Raw genomic sequence first — 16,191 nt, 5'->3', positions numbered from 1 at the left:
TGCATAATTATTTAGTATTTTTGTTAGTTCAGAGCAAAACCTCCACTGTTAAATTACCACACACATCCATGAGCAGGAAAAATTACATCCTGATACCAATCAGCATCAAGCAAACAATGTAATTTTGGTTTCTTCGGCTGTTATAAAAACAAGAAATCAAAGGTGAAGTTTTAAGAAAAATGTATCACTGGTAGGGTGACATGTTATCTTTTCTTTAGTTATCGTGTTTGTTAACAGCAGGTGTTCATCATTAATCTTTATTTCACTTCATTATTTAATTAACACTGAATCAGTGTTACTTTTTAAAACATGAATTTTTTTGAACACCCATCTTGGTATTGATTATATATCCACTAAAGCCCAGAGTATAGTTTGCCTTTACATGTACGGAAACATACACACAATGTGCACAGCATAGTATATTTGACAGGGAAGACAGCATGGACTCTCTCTGCTCTGCATTTCAAAGTAGTAGAGCGCCCTCTACTGGCAAAATTAAAACTAACACCATTAACACCTTGTGCTGATTGTCTTGACATGTACATGATCCTAACACACTGCACTGATCATGCGATACATGGCACATGTATGTAAAACCAAGTAAAAAGGTACAGTACACTACAGTTCACGTTGTCATTATTTATTACAAATGATTTACCTGTATAAGTAAGAAATAATTTAGATGCTGCACTTAGGGGTGTGACGGTTATTATATAGGGATGGGCTCGAGTACTCGAACGTGGCAACGATGATCGATCACGAAAACGATGATCATGTGGGTTTATTTATTTATTTATTGTGGATATGGCGCCATTTGGATGTCTGGTTAGCATTACAAGCGCATGTGGTAGTAAAGACTGGGTCTGGAGATGCGTGTTTGACGTCGTGTTGAGCTACGCAGATGTACAGCGCCGTCAAAAGTTCAATGGATTATCATCTCATATTTAAACATCAAATGTCAAGAGATACCAGAGAGACATAAGAGAATTAACATTACTTGACTGAGGTAAGAGGACGGCACGACACAGCTAAGTTAAACGCTAAAATGATAGCAAAACACTTAAAGCTGGTTAATGTTATGAAGCTTAAGCTTTGACTGGACATGTTTAAAAGTGCGCTGTTTATGATGCACATCCACAAAGGGAGTTAAACTTTCTTTTTTTTAGATAACTTAGTTTAAAACTTAGTTGAAGTCTTGCATTTTATGCAGATAGATGCACGTTGTACATTTATGTTGTATGCAGAGTGCATAGAAAGCGCTTTGGTTTGTGTTTATTAACCCTTTAGTTTCACTTCATCACGCAGCTATTCCTGTAAGGGGTTTCTGTTAAAAATATTTAATTAATTAAAAATCTAGTATGTGTTCATTGTTCTGTCATAGTTTCTTCAAATTAAGTTTTATTTGAGTGTTAATATAATTATTCATTATTATTATAAAAATTTTCATTTTCACTGTGTACACCCCGCCCCTTTGATTGCCACGCCCCCAGTTAATCGAGTACTCGTTCTTCAGACCTATGGATTAATCGAAATTAAAAAATGACATAAATGCACATCCCTATTATTATATAACCGTGAGACCGACAGTTATGGTTGAACACCGTCATTAGAACTCTATAACCGCCCAAACCGTTTAAAACATTTATCATCATAGAGAATGTTTAAATACTCATTAAAAACAATTGTTAACAGTCTGTGTTATTAATGGTCTACATCGTTTCCAACTGTATTTGATTCTTTAGAAAACAGTAAGTGAGATGTACAGATCCCTCATGAACATGAATATAGCAGGTCAATTGACCAACGCAAAGACCCGACCCCCTTAGCAGTGCCGGGCAGTAGCTTCACTACAAGTAGCGAAGCTAGTAGTTTAACTACATTTTTCAGTAGCTTGGCGGTAGCTTAGCTGCTTTCTAAATAAAATAGCTTTTCAGTAGCTAAGCTCTTTTTTTGACCAAGTAGTGAGGTAGCTTCCACAAAAGCTACAATTTTCCAAACATTTCTGAAGTCGTCCTGAATTTGAGAATAAGCGTGTCATTTTGAATCGACACAGGACATCGTTTGTCCCGTATGTTCGAGTTGTGCAGCCTTCCTTCATTCATACATACAAAACATTACCACTCACATTCTGTGAAGACTCGTGGTACCTCTGATTGGGTTATGTCATCAAGCCAAGCTAATATAAAAACATGTAATAAATATTACAATTGAAACTATTAATAGAATGTGCTTTGGCGGGCACCTCACAGACTCTGTGCAGGCTACCTACTGCCCGCGGGCACCACGTTGGAGACCCATGTGTTAAGATATGTCAGGGCCAGGGGTTTCTTAAATTAAGGCAGCTCAAACATGCATTTTATTCTGGGAGTAGGATAAGACCTGTCCAGCAAACCGCCCCATAATGTGAAGTACCTAGGCCTATGGTATGCTTGTATAGCCTATAATTACCAAAATGCTAAATGGAAACTAAATAAATAATTACATAATGAAACTGGTTAAAAGTAGCTTGGATGTAGCAAGCTACTATTGATGTAGCTTAGCTTGCTACATTTCCCAGGGGGGTAGCTTCAGTGTAGTGAAGCTTCATTTAATGTGAAGTAACTGGTAGCTTAGCTCACTACATTTTCCAAGTAGCTTGCCCAGCACTGCCCCTTAGTTACTGCTGTCGCTATGTCTGACTCCGACAAGATACGCCGCTCTCACGCCCCACCATGTTCTCACATGGGGGTGTTTACACTTGGTATTAAGATGTGTTTTCGTCGATCGGACCACAAGTGGACAAGAGAGACACATCATGTTTATACCTGGTATTTAAATCCTGTGAGGGGATGGTCTGTGAGACTGTGAGCGAGTCTCTCTAATACCATTTAAACGCAAGAGGGAGTAATGACAACGTGCTTACACACATATCAGGTAACTTTTTGGTTACATTTCATATTAAGCATATTAAACAAAGTCTCACCTTTCAAATCGGCTCTTCCTTCTAGTTAATTTATATCATCAAATAAAAAGGAATGTTGTTTTTCAAGTTCAAATCCTTCAATGTTAATCTAACTCTCCTGACTGCTTTGAATGGCGAAGAAGTATGATTGGTCAGATCACCTGTTAATAAAGCTGCCTGTGAAGGGTCAATTGTTTTAAACGACTTAGAGGGAGATGCTTCCTACCTAGTCTAAAGAAGGGGGTCGTTGGGTGGCACATTCACTGCTAGTTGTCTTGCTGTTTATTTTAAATCAGTGTCTGCTTGTTTTTGTCCTATAACAGACGAACGTTGCAACGCACAAAACCACACTTATGATCGCTATACAAAGCGCAGTATTGTGAAACAGATATAGCATGCTGGAGTTTTATGATAAACTCCCAAGGTAGCATGCTGACCAAAATTAAAAAGTGCACTTTGTAAATAGGTTTAGACCACTCAGTTGCGTACTAACATGGCTGAAACTTTCCTATGTATTGTTATTTCAAATTGTAATAAAAATCCATTATATTCACTAGGGATGCTTCGATCAGAATTTTTGCAGCCAATAGCGATTTGTGATCTTCGTGATCAGCCGATACTGATTTTTTTAAGCTGATATGCAAGGTCTTTGATGATTGTAACTGTTAACATTTTTTCTAGATAAAGTAACACTACAGATGTTGCCTTTGTTATATTACTTGCAGAAATTAGGTATATTAATGTTTTAATAGAGACTCAAATATATAAGTACAACAAATATTTCTTCTGCAAAGAGATATTTCATATCTCTTTAAAAAGGTTTGTCTCCTAAAAGTAATGAAAAAAACACTTCACAGTCTTTACTGTATGAATTAAATATACACGCATTCGTATAAAGTATAAAAGTTCTTTAGTCAAGAGCAGAGAGTGATTTTATTGAGAGATGAATTAGGTTACTGCAGCTTTAAGACGTGAGAGAGAGAGAGATCGCTCTGTTCACGTGCACTGATGACAGGCAGCTGTTTGATGAAAATAAAAGTTTAAACGCTCAAAACTTTAAAACGCATGCAAATAATAAACTATTGGCATGAGGATGCAATTGTCTGCGATAGATGTGTGTTGTATACACTGTTTGATGGGGATGTGAAGACATGTCATGCTGTTGACCGGAGGGCATCCTCATAGAAAATACGCATACCTCTGTAAAGGCAGAGAGAGAAATACAAATCTGCACATCACACATAAGCAACGGGTTGTAAAAATTCTCGCACTACGCAAAAAGATCTCTAATTGCAGACGCATTCAGGATCCTTTTTCATGGCAAAAGTAAACAGAAAGGTTTATCAGATTGGCAGATTTAGCGAGCACCGATCGAGTCGTTTAATGCCATCGGCCGCCGATCGATCGGAGCATCCCTAATATTAACTTTTTTTATGGTTCTTTGGTGTGTTACTTTGCTTTAGCATTACTTTAATTGGCTTACTTTAAGAGTTTAAAACTTCTCAACCGTCTCAGGCTTTCTCAACCGATTTTCAACATCGTAGACTACAGCTTTAAACTTTTTGTACATAACTTAGTTGAAGTCATGCATTTTGTGCAGATAGATGCACGTTGTATAATACATTTATGTTGTATAAAGGCTTAATATTATGTAGAGTACGTCATATCGAAAGCGCATCAGTTTGTGTTTATTAACACTTCATCACGCAACTATTCCTGAGCTTTCTGTTAAAAAACATTTAATTCATTAATAATCTAGTATGTGTTCAATGTTCTGCCATAGTTTCTTCAAAATTAAGTTTTATTTCAGTGTTTTAAAAAAAAAAAATCATTTTCACCATGACGCGTAAGCCCCGCTCCTTTGATTGCCCCCACCCCAGTTAATAGAGTACTCGTTCTTCAGACCTATGGACTAATCGGAACAGTATTAAACAATAAAACATATCAACAAGTAAAATAAAATAAAAGCAACAAAACAAACTTTTGAGAGGAAACTATATCAAAAAGTAGCCCTCCAGATTTTTTTATCCATTGTGGCAGCCCTTGCTCACAAAAAGGTTGGAGACCCCTGGCCTAGACTAAATGCTAATGCATTAATGACACGCTGTACAAAGATGAACTAAACGCATTGAAAAAAGACAGGGATGTATAATTTCGTCTAAGTTAAGGTAAGAATATTGTAAAATATTGAAAATATTTAATAACATTACAAATAATTAATGACCGTTTTCTGTAGCTTAATAAAATTATGGTCATTATTTCACTCTTATAGCTTTAGTAAAGCCTAATGAGTTTTTTGTAACAAGTCTTTTTCATTGTCTTATGACATAAGACAATTTACTGGCATATTGATGTTATATAAAGAAATGGTCACTTAACACAGGGTTGCTGCAGGTTTCAGCAAGTCAAATTTAAGACTTTTTAAGACCTTTTTAAGACCATTATGAGTGAAATTTAAGACCAATGCGACACAATGATCTCAGAAATTCTCAAAACATTATATTTTTTATTTTAAAATATCATTAAATTTTTTTTTGTTTGTTGTTTGTTGCTTACAAAGCCGTTTCTAAATCCAAAGGCTGTAGCCTCCAGAGGTCGCATTTGTAGGCTGCATATGTCATCAAGATTAGCAGATTAAAGTCAAGGGAGTAAACGCGCATGGAGCAGTGAGGTAAAAAAAAGCTTTTTAAGTAAAAACTGTGTAACACTAAAGTTGACTTGTTGTTGGTGGCTCGGGACTCGACAGCCTGACTGTTTAAGTTAATTTTCAATAAAGCAGTGTTGATTTTTTCGCTTCTGGGTCCTCTGTTTCAGAACCTGGCAAATGCTCAGGTAAGCCACGGTTAAATTTACACAGAAAATATTTTTGCTTATACAAAACTGCATTTAAGGTTTGTTTCTTGCCAAACCTACAGTATACAGTCAGATCACAACACCTGAAATATAACTCATGGCAAGATTTGCGTGGATTATAATAGCCTACATTTGTATCCTCTTTAAAAAAAAATGATGATTAAAAACTGGATTGAAGTGCGATCCAGTGACCAGCGAAGTGCGGAACTTTTCTTTTTAGAGACTCTTTTATTTTTTGCGGACAACGCTTTTCGGGAATAAACGGAGGTAAGAAATTTAAGACTTGGATTAATTAAATTTAAGACCTAGGATGAAAATCTGCCGTTTTTAAGACTTTTTATGGCCTTAATTTTAACTTTCTGAATTTTAGACTTTAAGACTTTTTAAGACCCCGCGGGAACCCTGGGTCACTTAACAAATCAGTACAAATCATTTTGCTGAACAAACTGAAAATGAATGATTCATTTCGATAAGGGCTCACCCATTTTATTCCTGGAGGACCCCGGTGTCTCTGCAGTGTCTAGCTCCAACCCTAATCAAACACACGTGAAGCACCTTAATTAGCTGCTTCAGGTGTGTTTGATTAGGGTTGAAGCTAAACCTCTGCAGAAACAACAGGGCCCTTCAGGAGCAGGATTGGTGACCCCTGATTTAGATTTAAAGTTTAGATTAGTTTCTCTGAAGGTCATTAAGAAAGACAAGGATTAATTTAGGGTTAGGCAAAAAATGAATGACAGCGCAGTCTTCTGGCAACAGTATGTTATATTTCTTTCTTTTAAATTGCTCAAAGTCATGACTGTTTAAAACACATTTGGCATCACATTCATGATTTTATTATAAAATGTCACTTTTTTATGTCAATCCACGAGCAATCAAACCATAAATAATGTACTGTCACTTTAATTGAGCCTGAGCATCGCATCAAAAATAGAGCCTGATCGCACACTGTAAAAAAAAATCCGTAGAAATTACAATGTTATTGCAGCTGGGTTGCCGGTAAATTACCGTAGATTTAAATTTATGTTATTTACTGGCAAGAGTTTGTTCAAAGTTAAATAAATTTTAAATATTAACAAGTCTTTATCTTTACAGAATAAAACTATACAATAACAGCCTCATGCAAAGCATTCTGGGAACCAGAAATCATCATCAACCTTTTTCTGTTTTTTGCTTCAGATTTTGTGTCCCAGAATGTTTAGCTTGATGCTTTTTTTTAGTTTTACTCTGTAAAGACAAAGACTTGTAAATGTTTAATGTTCATTTAACTTTAAACAAAATGTTGCCAATAAAAAACATAACTTTAAATCTACAGTAAGTTACCGGCAACCCAGCTGCAATTTCTACAGAATTTTTTTACAGTGCCGCGTTGCTGCTTCAGTGCTGCTCACACTATGCGGTGTGAATGCTCTAACTTGTTAAAGGAATAGTCTACTCATTTTCAATATTAAACTATGTTATTACCTTAACTAAGAATTGTTGATACATCCCTCTGTCATCTGTGTGCGTGCACGTAAGCGCTGGAGCGCGCTGCGACACTTCGATAGCATTTAGCTTAGCCCCATTCATTCAATGGTACCAATCAGAGATAAAGTTAGAAGTGACCAAACACATCTACGTTTTTCCTATTTAAGACGAGTAGTTATACGAGCAAGTTTGGTGGTACAAAATAAAACGTAGCGCTTTTCTAAGCAGATTTAAGAGGAACTATATTTTATGGTGTAATAGCACTTTTGTGAGTACTTCGACTTGGCGTAGTAACACCCTCCCTCTCCCATTATGAGAGGGAGAAGGGGAGCGGACTTTTCAGGCGAGTCGAAGTACTCCCAAAAGTGCTATTACGCCATAAAATATAGTTCCTCTTTTAAATCCGCTTAGAAAAGCGCTACGTTTTATTTTGTACCACCAAACTTGCTCGTATAACTACTCATCTTAAATAGGAAAAACGTTGATGTGTTTGGTCACTTCTAACTTTATCTCTGATTGGTACCATTGAATGAATGTGGGTAAGCTAAATGCTATCGAAGTGTCGCAGCGCGCTCCAGCGCTTACGTGCATGCACACAGATGATAGAGGGATGTATCAACAATTCTCAGTTAAGGTAATAACATATTTTAATATTGAAAATGAGTAGACTATTCCTTTAACATGGGCTCCAGAAAAACAAGCACCGCTTAAATAATGCTCACGCGTGCGGTGTAAAACAGGAGTTAATCTGAGTGTTGCCAATCTATACAGCCGAACAGTGCATATTCCGGAGAGAAACTAAAGTCAATGCATACATTCTAACTATTAAACAGTATATTAGTTGTGAAATTTCACTTACCTCAGTACTGCTTCCATTGGTTCACCATTTCACATAAACCGCAAAAAAAAAAGTTAGTTAGCAATGCTGCATTACCCAAAAATTTAAATTTGATCATTATTTACTCAGTCCCATGTTGTTACAAACCTGTATTTTTAGGCATGTTTACAAACCATTCATGAACCCTACTCAGTTTCATAGTACTTTTTCCTAGCATGGAAGTGAAAGGAGCTCATGATTGGTTAACCTACAAACATTCCTCAAATCTTCCTTCATGCTTATCAGAACAAATAAATATAAATAGGTTTGTAACAACATAAAAGACTGAGCAATTGACTGAATGAATGATGATGAATTTTCATTTTTGGGCCAACTATCCCTTTAAACATGCACTTAAAAAGCTACAATTTACAATTCTTAAAATCAAACATAGAATACATAACAGTATCTTTACAACAAACAAAGTCAGTCGAGTGTTTATACATAGAATAGACCAAGAATTTGTGTATTTAACCTTTTCAGGCAATGGATAAAAATGTCACAACTGTCCCTCTGGTGTGAGTTTTTTTTTAAATGGCAATTTTTTATTTACACGCCTTTCCATCTTATGTGAAAATGGCTCCTAAAAGAAGAATTACATAATAGCAGGGTTTTCTATTACATAAAAAAATTGCAAAAATACCATGAACAGCAGTACAAAAACATCATTGGGTGCATCTCAGCACCATACAGTTCCATACGGTTACAAAAGTGAACTGATGTCTATAGCCTGTAGCCGGGCCGGACCATTAAAATAAAACTAGATTAACAGAAATAACTAAACCCTAAATTAATCTATATTTCTAAAATTAAGTCATTCACTGGAAGTGGACATGCACAAAGATCACTGAAAACTGAAGTAGTACGTATCAGTGTGATAATCCCCTATAGACTACCGTTAACTTCAGCGGCTCACCGGATGGCTTACACAAAGAAGTTTAAACATGGCGGCACCCACATTTACGTCAAAAATAAGGTGTATACTGCAGCTACGTGAAACCATATTCATGACAATCACAGACTAAAAGCTCAAAAACGATTATATTGAGTAAGAAAACGTGCATTTTAATAACAAACAAACAACATTAGCACTAATTAAATATGACATCTGGAACAAAACACAGACATTTGCGATTAACAACTTTGATACATTTTTAATAGCTATAGATTCTCGACAAATTCGAAAGTTTTTTAGTTTAAAACAGCTAATAATGATTGTTCATCTCAGCTTCAGAAAGTTTTGCTTTACGGTTATCACTCTTATCTTTGACTATGCGCAGTAACGTTTATAATAGCTACTGTAGAAGACATCATATAGATCTAAACACTATATGTTTGTTTCAGATTACTTTTTATTCATATTTTCTAACAAAATACACATCCCGGCTTGTTTACCTTAACTTCCTGTCCTCGCGTCTCAATCACCCAGGACATGCCTGTTACCTTTCAATCAAATTCAGTCAGATTTATTCTTTTTAAACGAAGTCAATTCATCAGCTAAAAAATAGCCTACTTTCTCTCCTCCTGTCAATATCTGATCTGAGTGTTCGTGCGCGTGAACCTTGAGCTGCACGTGCCACTACAGAGACAGGCAGACGATCGGCTAAAATACTAACGACGTTCATTTTTATGCGGACAAACACACATGTAATGTTGTAATATATTCTCTACAAATCACCGAGGTCATGTTTATTAATCGTGCATAAGTCGATAAATTATCACAACATGCCTCGTATTAAAACAGCAGATTTTAAAACTTCTTTCATAAATAAAACTAAAAACATATGAAGTAACATAAAAATAACTAAAACTATATAATAAAGTGTATGGATGACCACTAATCAATACGGATAAATAAGATTATACATCGAACAAGAAAATGCGTGTCTCACCTTTTCAGAGATCGAAAGAAAATGGCTTCAAGTTCCTGTCAAGTAGTACACCATAAAAACATTGCAGCTCCCCTAGTGCTCAGGAGTAAGTTACGATTTTCACCCGTTTCAGCACATTAACCAGATTACATACTGTGTCACAATAATTTAAGTAGGCTAGCCTATAATTTAATTCTCTTTTTTTCTTTCACACTTTCTATTCCATATTTAAGAATGCATTTATTTTAAACTCTATTTTAACATATTTAGTCCCAATCACATAGCAGATTAATGCAGAAAATGAAGTATGTAATGAAAGTTAATTAAATCTAAACATTTATTCAATCTGCACAGCGTGCAGCTCAGAAGATTTTGCCCTTCGCAATTAAATTTTTTATGAAGACCACCATCTTTTTAGCAAATTAACCTTTTACAGGCGCTTTACTAAAACGTAACTTTAAGCATAATTATACAAGTTATCTTTCCGTGCTGAAAAAAAATGCATTTTTATATAAAAAAAATTCTAAAACCTTCACTCCACAAAACCTTCAATCCACAAAAATAAGCAGACAATGACGAGAAACCAAACATTTATTGAACCTATACTTAATTCATAGAAACAAACAGTTAACATATTAACAATACCCTTAATTAACTCCAATCACTTTCTCAAGCCACCTCTGCAAGGCTGGTGCTCAAGCACGACTCACATCTGCAGAAAAGCCGCCCACTTTCACTGGTTTTCCTGTTCTCCGCCTTATCGAGGTAGTCGCAGTCTTCTTGGCATCCAACATATGACGGCTTGTATTCGCCCACACGGACTATTTATACCGGACGGAGGAGTGGCCTGAGTTCCGCTTTTGCGCGGGCTCCTCCATGATTGGTAAACGCATAAGCACCCTGACTCCGGAACAGTAACAGAATGCAAGTGTAGGCTACACGCAAAAGGCAAATATGAAACACATAAATCCGATATTAACACTGACCTAAATCACAATATGTTTATGTCCTTTTCAGGTAACTTTAGACTTTGGATACATAGTAAAATATTGAAAAATTACATTGATTAATTAACGTTCACATTTAAATCATGTTCAGTAAAACAAAGTCTGATGTAGTTACATAACTCTGGGGATAAAGTGTTAAGGTAACATTTCTTGAACAACAAAAAATAAAGAAGAGGAGAGGTTATACTTTTAAAATTTAAAAGCACTGTCTAAACCGTGTAGGTTTTTGTCCCTATATGTTTGGAAATCATTACGAAATAGGCTATAAACTGGCCAAACAAGATCTTGCAGTGCTTTTGATCTAAGAGGCTAATAGGGGGACATGTAATCAATACATAATAATCAGGTAATAGGAAATGTATATGTTTGAAGTCTACATCTTGCATCTACCGGTTTTCTATCAAGTCAAAATGCTGAATGCGCCATCAGTTGCAGTGTATAACTGTTATGTAATCAGTGGCGTATACTCCAAGCTTAACCAATCATAGACGAGCCCGCGCAAAACCGACACAAAGCCACTCCTCTGTCTGGTATAAATATTCCAGGTGGCCGAATGCAAGCCGTCATTTGTTGGCGTGTCAAGACGACTTCGACCTCGTTGACAGTCAGCCGGTGTCTGGGAAAGAAGCACGGGAGTGATGGCCAGTCCTGCTAAAGTCCGAAAAGACGGCGAAGACGCAGTGGAAGGGTTTATACATAATGTGTCACCGAGAAGGCAGTCTAGGAACAGCTCTCCGTATTTCACCGCCGTCCTGCAAAGCGCCAGGCAGGAGTACCACAAAGTGGTTGTTTTCTCTTTGGAGAAGCATTCTACCTTCACTCAAGCGGAGAAGAACGGCAACGCGGTGAAGTTGCGGAATGTGAGGCGCAGCATAAGTAAGTGAATTTGCAGACGCGCCTGGCTGATATAGTGTCTCGTGGTTTACTGCTGAATCGTCGGTGGTCTAGGTTTTAATTGGGTAATTTTGTTCCTTTAGGTTTCTCTGATCCAGACGGCTATGATATCCTATGCTCCCGTGGAACCGGCGTAGAGGTGACCAGGCTGCCGTTTTTGCGGTGCGCACCGCCGAGCTGCAGAAACATGAGTGTGGCGGAGGTGAAGGCTCTCGGTCCGAAGCAGATGGTACGAAACGCAAAGCCGTCGAGTCTGAGCCTAATGCTTCTATTCTGTACGCGGCCGAAATGAATAGAAAACTAACGCTGTGTTTCTGGCTGCTCTATGTAGGTAGGGAAGATCAGTGGAAGGGTGCGACTGGGCGGTTCCGTGAGCAGAGTGGTGACGGTCAACGGCTCGGACTGTGAGCTCAAAGAGGTGCTGATATGCGACGGGACTGGCGAGATCAAGGTGACGCTTTGGGGCGTGTTCGTCGACCAGGCTGAGGGCGGCAAATCCTACACCTTCACCAACATGTCGACGCGTGACAGAGACGGCTCCATTTGCCTAACCACGGGTCCGTCAAGCGCCATCGAGCAGATCCCTGATTTAGCGGTACCGGAGACGGAAAGCGGCGAGCAGATAGACACCTCAACGGCGCTTTTAAGCGCCACTGTAAAGGGCATAGAGGTGACGATCCAGCGGCGGTGTCCCAGCTGTCAGTTCAAACAGAAGGAGTTTGTGGAGAAGTCGCAGACGCACAGGTGCGAGGGATGCAGGCTCAAGCAGGCTTCGCTGTCCTTCTCCGCCAGTCTTGGAGGTAAAGCCACCTTCTCGACTGCAAACGGCGACGAGAGCGTGCAGCTGACCAGTTCGGCGCTGACGGCGTACCTTCGCGACGCCGGACTCACCGGTATGCTCAACGATGCCGAGGCGATCGAGGATCATTTTCTGCAGTCTGCAACGTTTGACCTGAAAGTCAGCGTGGAAGGCTTCCTCGTATCCATAACTCCTGCGGCGAATCGCGCTACCGCCTCGTCGGACGAGCAGTTGGATAGCGACGCAGAAGGCGGCTCGGCGTCTTCGGCAGCTGTAGAAACTGTTCAGGGTTGAGTTCTTTAATTTTCTGAAACTGCCCTTTGTTCTGGTTTGTAAGTAATGTAAAATGTTCAATAAATGTTTGTTTTTTCACTTTATCCTGCATTGTCTGCTTATTTCACTGGAGTAAAGGTTTTACATTTGAAATTTTAGCTACTTGCACTCTTAAACATGCCAAGAAAAGCAAAGAAAAAATTTACTTGTATAGAAAACTAAGTAATACTTAAACCATTTTAATACAGTGACTAAAATGTCCCTTTGATAAAGGACGGTTGTCCTTATAATACATTTCATTGCGAATCTCAAACATCATCTGAGCTGCGAGTTATGCCCGTGGCCGGCGTTTTCAATCTCTGTAATATTGGGAAAAAATGTTTTAGATGTAATAAATGTTTATTAAAAAGCTTTATTATCTGCTAAGTGTCATTGCACCTAAAGTGTTAAAATGGGTTCAAATAAATCCTTTCTTAAATTTGGAATAGAACGCACACATGGAGAGCAGCCGATATGCATTATTAAATTATTATAATTCAGCTATACGAAACAGACAAACCCATTTTAAGCTGCTCGCCGTCGCTGCCACCGATATCTTCTGATTCTATAAAGGCTTAATAAAAGATCAGATTTAATCATTGATAAAAAAAATCATTTTCATTCGATCCGATTTGCGTTATGTACAGATTCGAAATCTCATGAGAATACGTTTACAACTGTGCCTGTACCACACGCAGCCTGCGTTTACATTCATACACACTATAATGTTGACGTGTTGACACGACTTAAACTTTAATAACTTACCGACTAACAGCTTTACCGACGTAAAGTGTTTTCCACTTAAACATAAATATTTAAATTGCGGCCATTGGCGTCTCTTTCATGTGTTGTTCTTCATGAAACGCAGTTAACTAATTTACCTAATAAAATATTTTTTAAATAATTACTTGGTTTTAAACAACAATACTAAACCGAATAAGATTTTTGTAATCATTTAATCATTTTCTCATGTAACCTTTCACAATTAAATAATGTTAATAAACAGCTCGCTTTTTTCACTTGGGTAAGGGTGTTAAAGGGATAGTTCACCCAAACATAAGAATTCTTTCATCGTTTACTCAACCTCCTCTTGTTGCAAGCCTGTATAAATGTCTTTGCTTTAATGAACACGAAGAAATTATGCCTGTAACCAAACCATTCAAGAGCCCAATTCACTTCCATAGTATTATTCTGCATTATTCATTTATCCTGCTTTGGAAGTGAATGTTGCCCACAAACGGTTTGGTTACAAACATTTCTCTAAATTTCTACCTGTGTTTTCATCAGAGCAAAGGCATTTATACATGTTTATAACAAACATACCAGTGAGAAAATGATAACCGAATATACATTTTTGGATAAACTATACCTTTGAGGTAACATTTTTATAAGTATGCTATATTCTTGAAAAACAAAGAATAAAGAAGAGTTGAACAGAGTTGTGCTTTATGCTTGAACAATTGAAAGGCACCGTCTGAACTCAGCTTTTTGTCACTCCTTGTTCGGAAATCCTTTCAAACCAGTGAAACATAAAACGGCCAAACAAAATCTCCGATTGCTTTGCATCTATGGTGCGGTTTCACGTCTAAGACACTTATCACTTAATAAGCAGTCAAATGGGAATGTGTATGTTTGACGTCTACATTTTGCGTCTATCGATTTTTTCTATCAGGTCAAAATGACTTACGCGCAATCAATTGCATTGTATAGGGCTGGGTTTCCCGAAAACGATTGAACTTAGCACTTAAGAGCACTTTCTACGAGCTACTTAGCGAACATTCGTTGATCATTTACGTGCGTTTCCCAAAGATGCACGTTAAAACGATCGCTCGCAGCTGGGTTTTAAGTGCTACTTACGAGTCGCTATCCATTTGTCAAGTGCTGAAATGTCACCTATAGAATGACTCGAATTTGTAGCAGAAGCTTGTATAGGCTAATGATCTTCAGCCGATGTGCACTAATATTTTTAATAATATATTTTCATTATTGTTCAATGACTTTTTCAAATGTTTTAATAATTTATCAAATATTCTTTTCCGTATTTAGTTAGGACTCGTTCCACTGCGAAATGCCTTCTGCGTTTCTATAATAGTTTATTTTATTATTATTATTATTTGTTGTTTATTATCTATGTTTATTTATTATTATGGATTATTGCATTGTACCATAAATATTTATTTGGTTTCTTTAATTAGATGCCATTTCCCTTCAAAACAATGTTTAGATGAATTATAGCAGCAATCGGTATGAACTATTTATCAATTTGCTATACCAACTTTTACCAAAATACAAAAAACTTTTACCAACTTGTACAAAATACGTTTTCCTTCTTTATTAATTTATGCTTAGTCATTTAAATTTTTATTTTCTCATTTGAATTTTAAATATATTATATATTTAATATAAAATAAACAAAGAAGAACCCAATAAATAAATAAACATTTAAAACATGACATTATCGTCATTGCAGGAGTGCAATTTGCTGGTTGTCCTGCAGGTGACCTTGTAACTCTGTTGTCTTACGATGCACTTATGAATGAACGATTACTCCAGAGCACTCGTAGATCTACGATGATTTTCAAGTGCAACTTAAGTTACGAAGCTTTTGGGAAACAGCCCATAATTCTAAGATGATTCGTACGATCGTTTTTACGATCTACTTAGCCTTACGATGCTTTTGGGAAACTCGGCCCTGGAGTCAGGTGCTGCGTGTGCCCCACGCGTTTACCAATCATAGACGAGCCCGCGCAAAACCGACACAAAGCCACTCCTCCGTCCGGTATAAATATTGCAGGTTGCCGAATACAAGCCGTCATTTGTTGGCGTGCCAAGACGACTTTGACCTCGTTGACAGTCAGCCGGTGTCTGGGAAAGAAGCACGGGAGTGATGGCCAGTCCTGCTAAAGTCCGAAAAGACGGCGAAGACGCGGTGGAAGGGTTTATCCATAATGTGTCACCGAGAAGGCAGTCTAGGAACAGCTCTCCGTATTTCACCGCCGTCCTGCAAAGCGCCAGGCAGGAGTACCACAAAGTGGTTGTTTTCTCTTTGGAGAAGCAATCTACCTTCACTCAAGCGGAGAAGAACGGCAACGCGGTGAAGTTGCGGAATGTGAGGCGCAGCATAAGTAAGTGAATTTGCAGACGCGCCTGGCTGATATAGTGTCTCGTGGTTT

At 37.7% G+C, this 16,191-nt stretch overlaps 1 long non-coding RNA gene across 1 annotated transcript in view; it reads right to left on the bottom strand.

Moving 5' to 3' along the window:
* The window catches only part of LOC135747173 (uncharacterized), a 41,608-nt gene extending 32,303 nt beyond the window's left edge, over nucleotides 1–9,305 (bottom strand). Inside the window, exon 1 of the long non-coding RNA XR_010531719.1 lies at nucleotides 8,118–9,305. This is a non-coding gene — a long non-coding RNA (uncharacterized lncRNA). The remainder of the gene's footprint in view (nucleotides 1–8,117) is intronic.
* Nucleotides 9,306–16,191: the final 6,886 nt, after the last annotated feature.

This window comes from Paramisgurnus dabryanus, chromosome 1 (genome assembly GCF_030506205.2).
Source record: "Paramisgurnus dabryanus chromosome 1, PD_genome_1.1, whole genome shotgun sequence".
Taxonomy (NCBI): domain Eukaryota; kingdom Metazoa; phylum Chordata; class Actinopteri; order Cypriniformes; family Cobitidae; genus Paramisgurnus; species Paramisgurnus dabryanus.
The sequence above is the reverse complement of the archived record's forward strand: the minus strand, read 5'-3'. Positions and strand labels throughout refer to the sequence as shown.